The sequence below is a fragment of the Eucyclogobius newberryi genome, unplaced genomic scaffold (genome assembly GCF_026437365.1).
Source record: "Eucyclogobius newberryi isolate DKJ021-1_F unplaced genomic scaffold, fEucNew1.0.hap1 SCAF_7, whole genome shotgun sequence".
Classification (NCBI taxonomy): Eukaryota; Metazoa; Chordata; class Actinopteri; order Gobiiformes; family Gobiidae; genus Eucyclogobius; species Eucyclogobius newberryi.
In genome coordinates, this window is record NW_027316389.1 from 1,097,630 (window position 1) to 1,107,985 (window position 10,356).

Consider the following 10,356-nt stretch of genomic DNA (forward strand, 5'->3'; position numbering starts at 1 on the left):
GGAGGAGAGAACCTACAGGAGGAGAGCCTACAGGAGGAGAGCCTACAGGAGGAGAACCTACAGGAGGAGAGCCTACAGGAGGAGAACCTACAGGAGGAGAACCTACAGGAGGAGAGCCTACAGGAGGAGAACCTACAGGAGGAGAGCCTACAGGAGGAGAGCCTACAGGAGGAGAGCCTACAGGAGGAGAACCTACAGGAGGAGAGCCTACAGGAGGAGAGCCTACAGGAGGAGAGCCTACAGGAGGAGAGCCTACAGGAGGAGAACCTACAGGAGGAGAACCTACAGGAGGAGAACCTACAGGAGGAGAGAGCAGCTGCCTCCGCGGGGATGACAGACACAAACTCCTGTGAAGTTCACGGAGAAAACACGATTCAAACGGATGTGTCAAAATAAAAGCACAAAATCTTTGCCGCAGCTTCAGAATCTGAAGATTTATTCACAAACAGGAACTTGTCCTGGTGCAACATAAAACAATGAACAATGTTAAAACAACCTATATATTATATATATATATGATATATATGATATATATTTACATATATATACATATATATATATACATATATATATATATATATACATATATATATATATATAATATTATATATATATATATATATATATATAATATTATATATATATATATATATATATGTATATATAAATATATATGTGTATATATATATATGTATATATATATATATATATATATATATATATATATATATATATATATATATATATATAATATTATATATATATATATATGTATATATAAATATATATGTATATATATATATATGTATATATATGTAAATATATATCATATATATCATATATATATATATATATGATATATATATATATATATGATATATATGTGATATATATATTATATATATATCGTATATATCATATATATGATTTATATATATATATATGATATATATATGAGATATATATAATATATCCGGGGGGACATTGCAGTTCATGAGATGGAAACATCCGGAAAAAGGAACATGAGAAACTATAGAAACACAAGGCCTCAGACAGGAGCTGGAGAAGGTCTGGAGCCTGAAGGGGTCAGTGGAGCTGTAGTGACCGGAGCACTGGGGCAGTGGCCCCCAAACTGGGGCAGTGGCCCCCAAACTGGAGGAATGACTCGAGCAGATCCAGGAAAAACATCAGGTGTCTCAGTCCAGAAAAGTGCAGGAACAGCAAAGATCCTGAAGAACCCTCAAGCTCCCAGGGGCCTGTGGAGGAGGAGCCCAGGGGCCTCTGGAGAAGGAGCCCCGAGGCCTCTCGAGGAGGAGCCCAGGGGCCTCTGGAGGAGGAGCCCAGGGGCCTCTGGAGGAGGAGCCCCGAGGCCTCTGGAGGAGGAGCCCAGGGGCCTCTGGAGGAGGAGCCCCGAGGCCTCTGGAAGAGGAGCCCAGGGGCCTCTGGAGGAGGAGCCCCGAGGCCTCTGGAGGAGGAGCCCAGGGGCCTCTGGAGGAGGAGCCCCGAGGCCTCTGGAGGAGGAGCCCCGAGGCCTCTGGAGGAGGAGCCCAGGGGCCTCTGGAGGAGGAGCCAGCTAGAAGGGGGAGGAAGAGATGTATTCTCTTTTTTAAGCATATACATATTATATACATACACACCATATATATTTATATATTTATATATTTATATATTTATATATTTATAGATTTATAGATTTATATTTATATATTTATATATATTTATTTATTTATATATTCATATACTGATATATTTATATATTCATATATTTATATATTTATATATATTTATATGTATTTATATATTCATATATTTATATATTTATATATATTTATATATATTTATAGATTTATATATTTATAGATTTATATATTTATATATTTATAGATTTATATATTTATATTTATATATATTTATATATATTTATATATTCATATACTGATATATTTATATTTATATATATTTATATATATTTATTTATTTATTTATATATATGTATATATTTATATATTTATATTTATATATATTTATATATATTTATATATTTATATATATTTATATATTTATATATTTATATATTTATATATTTATATATTTATATATTCATATATTTATATATTTATATATTCATATACTGATATATTTATATATATTTATATATATTTATATATTTATATATATTCATATACTGATATATTTATATATTTATATATTTATATATTCATATACTGATATATTTATATATATTTATATTTATATATATTTATATATTTTTTATTTATTTATATATTTATATATATTTATATACTTATATATATGTATATATTTATATTTATATATATTTATATATATTTATATATTTATATATATTTATACATTTATATATTTATATATTTATATATTCATATATTTATATATTTATATATATTTATATATTTATATATTTATATTTATATATATTTATATATATTTATATATTTATATATATTTATATATTTATATATATTTATATATTTATATATTCATATATTTATATATTTATATATTTATATATATTTATATATTTATATATTCATATTTATATATATTTATATATTTATATATATTTATATATTCATATATTTATATATTTATATATTTATATATATTTATATATTTATATATTCATATTTATATATATTTATATACTGAGCCAAATAAATAAATGAACACATTTGAATTAATGAACTTTGCAGAACTTGATGAAAAATAAATTGCTGATTCTTTTCAGCATCAGTTGTTTTATTGTGAAGGGCCCTCAGAGGAAGTGACTCAGTGTAAACTCAGAGTCTGAGAAAAGTGAAATATTTAATATGAAGCAGAAACTGGACTTGGTTCTGTTTCCCTGACTTCCCTCACCCCAGACACTTCCTCCAGTGGTCCCAGGCCACACGGAGACATTGTCCCTCCAGCATGTCCTGAGGGTCATCTGAGGCGCCTCAGCTGGAGGAGCAGCAGCTCTACTCCGAGCACACATGTGACTGAGCTCCTGGAAAGACCCGCCCACCCCGGACCAATCCAGGCGACGTGATTGGACGTGTATTTATACATGTGTCACTCACGAGCTGTTCAAGGAGACGACATCACCCCAAAGTCACATGAGCCTGAAAGCTCCTTATGGAGGACAATGTCCTCCTCCAGGACTAAAGCAGGACTAAAGCAGGACTAAAGCAGGACTAAAGCAGGACTAAAGCAGGACTAAAGCAGGACTAAAGCAGGACTAAACCAGGACTAAAGCAGGACTAAACCAGGACTAAACCAGGACTAAACCAGGACTAAAGCAGGACTAAACCAGGACTAAACCAGGACTAAAGCAGGACTAAAGCAGGACTAAATCAGGACTAAAGCAGGACTAAAGCAGGACTAAAGCAGGACTAAACCAGGACTAAAGCAGGACTAAACCAGGACTAAACCAGGACTAAACCAGGACTAAAGCAGGACTAAACCAGGACTAAACCAGGACTAAAGCAGGACTAAACCAGGACTAAACCAGGACTAAAGCAGGACTAAAGCAGGACTAAACCAGGACTAAAGCAGGACTAAACCAGGACTAAAGCAGGACTAAAGCAGGACTAAAGCAGGACTAAAGCAGGACTAAACCAGGACTAAACCAGGACTAAAGCAGGACTAAACCAGGACTAAACCAGGACTAAACCAGGACTAAAGCAGGACTAAACCAGGACTAAACCAGGACTAAAGCAGGACTAAACCAGGACAAAAGCAGGACTAAACCAGGACTAAACCAGGACTAAAGCAGGACTAAACCAGGACTAAACCAGGACTAAAGCAGGACTAAACCAGGTCTAAACCAGGTCTAAACCAGGTCTAAACCAGGACTAAACCAGGACTAAACCAGGACTAAAGCAGGACTAAAGCAGGACTAAACCAGGACTAAAGCAGGACTAAAGCAGGACTAAACCAGGACTAAAGCAGGACTAAACCAGGACTAAAGCAGGACTAAACCAGGACTAAACCAGGACTAAAGCAGGACTAAACCAGGTCTAAACCAGGTCTAAACCAGGACTAAACCAGGACTAAACCAGGTCTAAACCAGGACTAAACCAGGTCTAAACCAGGACTAAACCAGGACTAAACCAGGTCTAAACCAGGTCTAAACCAGGACTAAACCAGGACTAAACCAGGACTAAACCAAGACTAAACCAGAACCTAACCAGGACTAAACCAGGACTAATCCAGGACCAAACCCAGGACTAAAGCAGGACTAAACCAGGACTAAAGCAGGACTAAACCAGGACTAAACCAAGACTAAACCAGAACCTAACCAGGACTAAACCAGGACTAATCCAGGACCAAACCCAGGACTAAAGCAGGACTAAACCAGGACTAAAGCAGGACTAAACCAGGACTAAACCAGGACTAAACCAGGTCTAAACCAGGACTAAACCAGGTCTAAACCAGGACTAAACCAGGTCTAAACCAGGTCTAAACCAGGACTAAACCAGGACTAAACCAGGACTAAACCAGGACTAAACCAGGTCTAAACCAGGACTAAACCAGGACTAAACCAGGACTAAACCAGGACTAAACCAGGTCTAAACCAGGTCTAAACCAGGACTAAACCAGGACTAAACCAGGACTAAACCAGGACTAAACCAGGTCTAAACCAGGACTAAACCAGGTCTAAACCAGGACTAAACCAGCACTAAACCAGGTCTAAACCAGGTCTAAACCAGGACTAAACCAGGACTAAACCAGGACTAAACCAGGTCTAAACCAGGACTAAACCAGGTCTAAACCAGGACTAAACCAGGACTAAACCAGGTCTAAACCAGGTCTAAACCAGGACTAAACCAGGACTAAACCAGGACTAAACCAGGACTAAACCAGGACTAAACCAGGACTAAACCAGGTCTAAACCAGGTCTAAACCAGGACTAAACCAGGACTAAACCAGGACTAAACCAGGTCTAAACCAGGACTAAACCAGGACTAAACCAGGACTAAACCAGGTCTGAACCAGGACTAAACCAGGACGTTATGACACTTTTAACACTGATGTTTCTTTCTTCTCAAACTCTTTGGCTGAGCCTGTAGTTGTTTCTCTGGCTCTCAGATCTTATCAGGACAAATAAAAGTCCAGTTTATTCACACTTTGTCAATCATTGTTTTTATATCGAGTCACGTGATCAGATTTACAGCAGTTTAGGTCACGTAAGTTTGAGATAAAAACATCGAGAGCAAAGTCCAGACTCTAATCACAACTGGCTCTGAGATAAGACTGAGGTCCTGGTCCTGGTCCTGGCTCTGGTCCTGGCTCTGGTCCTGGCTCTGGTCCTGGCTCTGGTCCTGGTCCTGGCTCTGGTCCTGGCTCTGGTCCTGGTCCTGGCTCTGGTCCTGGCTCTGGTCCTGGTCCTGGCTCTGGTCCTGGCTCTGGTCCTGGTCCTGGCTCTGGTCCTGGCTCTGGTCCTGGTCCTGGCTCTGGTCCTGGCTCTGGTCCTGGCTCTGGTCCTGGTCCTGGCTCTGGTCCTGGCTCTGGTCCTGGCTCTGGTCCTGGCTCTGGCTCTGGTCCTGGCTCTGGTTCTGGCTCTGGTCCTGGCTCTGGTCCTGGCTCTGGTCCTGGCTCTGGTCCTGGTCCTGGTCCTGGTCCTGGCTCTGGTCCAAGTTCATTCAGACTTAAGTCACATTTGTAGAAAGTCTTTAATGTTCATAAACAGATTCTAACGTTACAGTCGCAGCTTCACATTTCAAACTTTCAAATGAAATAAAAAGTGCAGAATCCGCTGCATTCGCTAAAACTACAATTCATTATTTTTCTAAAAAGGAAAGTAGTTCCCGGTTCACACAGAGGTCAAAGGTCAAACCAGGATGGATGACATGTTAAAAACAAGTGTATGTGTGTAGAGGTCAGAGGTCATTTCCCTTCTGCATCAGTCTGAGCTCCTCCAGAGACTTTTCAGTTCAAACAAGAAAATTCACATGAAACTTTGACTAAAACTGAGTCATTGCAACTTTAAGGGGCGTGTCCTCCCCTGCACCTCCTGCAGGAGGCGCTCTGGGGGCGTGTCCTCCCCTGCACCTCCTGCAGGAGGCGCTCTGGGGGCGTGTCCTCCCCTGCACCTCCTGCAGGAGGCGCTCTGGGGGCGTGTCCTCCCCTGCACCTCCTGCAGGAGGCGCTCTGGGGGCGTGTCCTCCCCTGCACCTCCTGCAGGAGGCGCTCTGGGGGCGTGTCCTCCCCTGCACCTCCTGCAGGAGGCGCTCTGGGGGCGTGTCCTCCCTGCACCTCCTGCAGGAGGCGCTCTGGGGGCGTGTCCTCCCCTGCACCTCCTGCAGGAGGCGCTCTGGGGCGTGTCCTCCCCTGCACCTCCTGCAGGAGGCGCTCTGGGGCGTGTCCTCCCCTGCACCTCCTGCAGGAGGCGCTCTGGGGGCGTGTCCTCCCCTGCACCTCCTGCAGGAGGCGCTCTGGGGCGTGTCCTCCCCTGCACCTCCTGCAGGAGGCGCTCTGGGGCGTGTCCTCCCCTGCACCTCCTGCAGGAGGCGCTCTGGGGCGTGTCCTCCCCTGCACCTCCTGCAGGAGGCGCTCTGGGGGCGTGTCCTCCCCTGCACCTCCTGCAGGAGGCGCTCTGGGGGCGTGTCCTCCCCTGCACCTCCTGCAGGAGGCGCTCTGTCCTCGCTGGGGAAAGAGCGCCTCCTGGTGGAGAGAAGGAAGCAAGAACCACCCGGCTCAAGCGCATCGTGAGGGTCTGTGGGGAACGCCTGCAAGGTCTTCATCCCACACCAGCCGGGACATCCAGGCCGAGCGGACCACCACCCGGACCACCACCCTGACCACCACCCTGACCACCACCCGGACCACCACCGGGACCACCACCCTGACCACTCGGACCACCACCCTGACCACTCGGACCACCACCCTGACACCTTGGGCTGGTGGGAGTTGATGGGGGACACCCGTCGGCCTTCACTAACTGGACACCTCCTGAATCCCCCCGACTCTGAGGCAACTCGTCCATCACCCAAGTTGAGATCACTGAGGTCCTCAGGCTCCGTGGATGAGAGTCAGGGACAGTGTGGTGGTCAGGGACAGTGTGGTGGTCAGGGACAGTGTGGTGGTCAGGGACAGTGTGGGTCAGGGACAGTGTGGTGGTCAGGGACAGTGTGGGTCAGGGACAGTGTGGTGGTCAGGGACAGTGTGGTGGTCAGGGACAGTGTGGGTCAGGGACAGTGTGGGCCAGGGACAGTGTGGTGGTCAGGGACAGTGTGGTGGTCAGGGACAGTGTGGGTCAGGGACAATGTGGGCCAGGGACAGTGTGGTGGTCAGGGACAGTGCGGTGGTCAGGGACAGTGCGGTGGTCAGGGACAGTGTGGTGGTCAGGGACAGTGCGGTGGTCAGGGACAGTGCGGTGGTCAGGGACAGTGCGGTGGTCAGGGACAGTGCGGTGGTCAGGGACAGTGTGGTGGTCAGGGACAGTGCGGTGGTCAGGGACAGTGCGGTGGTCAGGGACAGTGCGGTGGTCAGGGACAGTGTGGTGGTCAGGGACAGTGCGGTGGTCAGGGACAGTGTGGTGGTCAGGGACAGTGCGGTGGTCAGGGACAGTGTGGTGGTCAGGGACAGTGCGGTGGTCAGGGACAGTGTGGTGGTCAGGGACAGTGCGGTGGTCAGGGACAGTGTGGTAGTACTTCATGTACTGCACCTGATCACATTGGTCAAACAAAACTTTAACTAGTTTGTTTTCAAAAGTATTCACAGAACAATAGGGTCACTAGGGGCCCTGCTGTCACTAGGGCCCCTGCTGTCACTAGGGCCCCTGCTGTCACTAGGGCCCCTGCTGTCACTTAGGCCCCTGCTGTCACTAGGGGCCCTGCTGTCACTAGGGCCCCTGCTGTCACTAGGGCCCCTGCTGTCACTTAGGCCCCTGCTGTCACTAGGGGCCCTGCTGTCACTAGGGGCCCTGCTGTCACTAGGGGCCCTGCTGTCACTAGGGGCCCTGCTGTCACTAGGGGCCCTGCTGTCACTAGGGCCCCTGCTGTCACTAGGGGCCCTGCTGTCACTAGGGCCCCTGCTGTCACTAGGGCCCCGCTGTCACTAGAATGGTACTGCTGCAGTGAGAAAGAAGCATTTACACCAGGAAAGAGAAGACGTGGAGAGACCAAGTGTCCCCCTGACTCACTCAGAGCGTTTCCATGGAAACTAACCACATCATCCAATCAGACGTCTTCACGTGTGAACACTTCAGTCCCAGAGCACCTCAGATTGAGACGCTCAGATGATGCGATTGTGTAAGAGACTAGACACGGCCTGAGCGCACGCTGACCTATGACCCACAACCCACGCTGACCTATGACCCACAACCCACGCTGACCTATGACCCACAACCCACGCTGACCTATGACCCACAACCCACGCTGACCTATGACCCACAACCCACGCTGACCTATGACCCACGCTGACCTATGAACCACGTCCTTCATGGACGGCCCCTCCTCTGTCTCTCTCCTTCATGTGGAACTCCTCTTGCCTGACCCGCCGGCCCCGCCCACATTCTGTTCCAATGTGTCTGGCTCTGGACTCAGAGTCGTCAACAGCCAATGAGATCGACGGTTTTCCATCTACCGACCAATCCCAGGAGGAGGTTTGACCACGTCACACTGAGATACGGAAGTAGTTCTTCACCACCGATCCAAAACATTCAAGATGGCGACCCGGCCCGTGACCCGGCCCGGCCCGGCCCGTGACCCGGCCCGTGACCCGGCCCGGCCCGTGACCCGGCCCGTGACCCGGCCCGGCCCGTGACCCGGCCCCCGGCCCGTGACCCGGCCCGTGACCCGGCCCGGCCCGTGACCCGACCCGTGACCCGGCCCGGCCCGTGACCCGACCCGTGACCCGGCCCGGCCCGTGACCCGACCCGTGACCCGGCCCGGCCCGTGACCCGGCCCGTAACCCGGCCCGTGACCCGGCCCCCGGCCCGTGACCCGGCCCGTAACCCGGCCCGTGACCCGGCCCCCGGCCCGTGACCCGGCCCGTGACCCGGCCCCCGGCCCGTGACCCGGCCCGTAACCCGGCCCGGCCCGTGACCCGGCCCCCGGCCCGTGACCCGGCCCGTAACCCGGGTCACGGCCCCGTGACCCGGCCCGTAACCCGGGTCACGGGCCGTGACCCGGCCCGTAACCCGGCCCGTAACCCGGGTCACGGGCCGTGACCCGGCCCGTAACCCGGCCCGTAACCCGGGTCACGGGCCGTGACCCGGCCCGTAACCCGGCCCCCGGCCCGTGACCCGGCCCGTAACCCGGCCCCCGGCCCGGCCCGTAACCCGGCCCCCGGCCCGTGACCCGGCTCGGCCCGTAACCCGGCCCCCGGCCCGTGACCCGGCTCGTGACCCGCTCTCCTCGCCGTGATGAACGTGTTGAAACGACAAGAACTCCTCCAGGTTTATACCGTTTCCCACAGAGGTTTTTTGTAGTTTTTCCTGCAGAAGGAGGAGCTAAGGACAGAAGGAGGAGCTAAGGACAGAAGGAGGAGCTAAGGACATGTCCCTCACCACCACACACATTGCTTGATTCATTTTCCACCGTCGCCTTCAGAGGAAACTGTTGCTGTGATTTTGGGCCTTACAAAATAAATTGAATTGAAAGTACAAGTACAAGTACTGGGACATGTACAAGTACAAGGACTGGGACATGTACAAGTACAAGGACTGGGACATGTACAAGTACAAGGACTGGGACATGTACAAGTACAAGGACTGGGACAAGTACAAGTACAAGGACTGGGACAAGTACAAGTACAAGGACAAAGACAAGGACTGGGACAAGGACAAGTACAAGTACAAGGACTGGGACAAGTACAAGTACAAGTACAAAGACAAAGACAAGGACTGGGACAAGGACAAGTACAAGGACAAGGACTGGGACAAGGACAAGTACAAGTACAAGGACAAGTACAAGTACAAGGACAAGTACAAGTACCAGTACCAGGACGGGGACGGGGACGGGGACAGGGACAGAGCTCGTCCCCGACGTGAAAACCTCGATGTAATAAAGTGTTTGTCTCCATGTGACGCTCTGAAGTTCCTCTGTAAATACAAACTAAACCAACAAACGTCATGAATGTGTCAAGCAAATGTGACAAATGTTTGAAATGTCACATGTCGAGCTGCTCGCGGCCCCGCAGCCTCGCTCAGTGTTTGAACTCAAAAGTCTGTGGTTTCTTCAGGAGGCTCGAAAACACCTTATGATTATTCTTCATATTTGAAGTTATTTCTTGTCACTATCGTCGGCCTCTGTAACAGTGAAGTGACCAGTGTGTGTCCCGGGTGTGTGTCCCGGGTGTGTGTCCCGGGCTGGTTTGTCCCAAGTTTGTCCC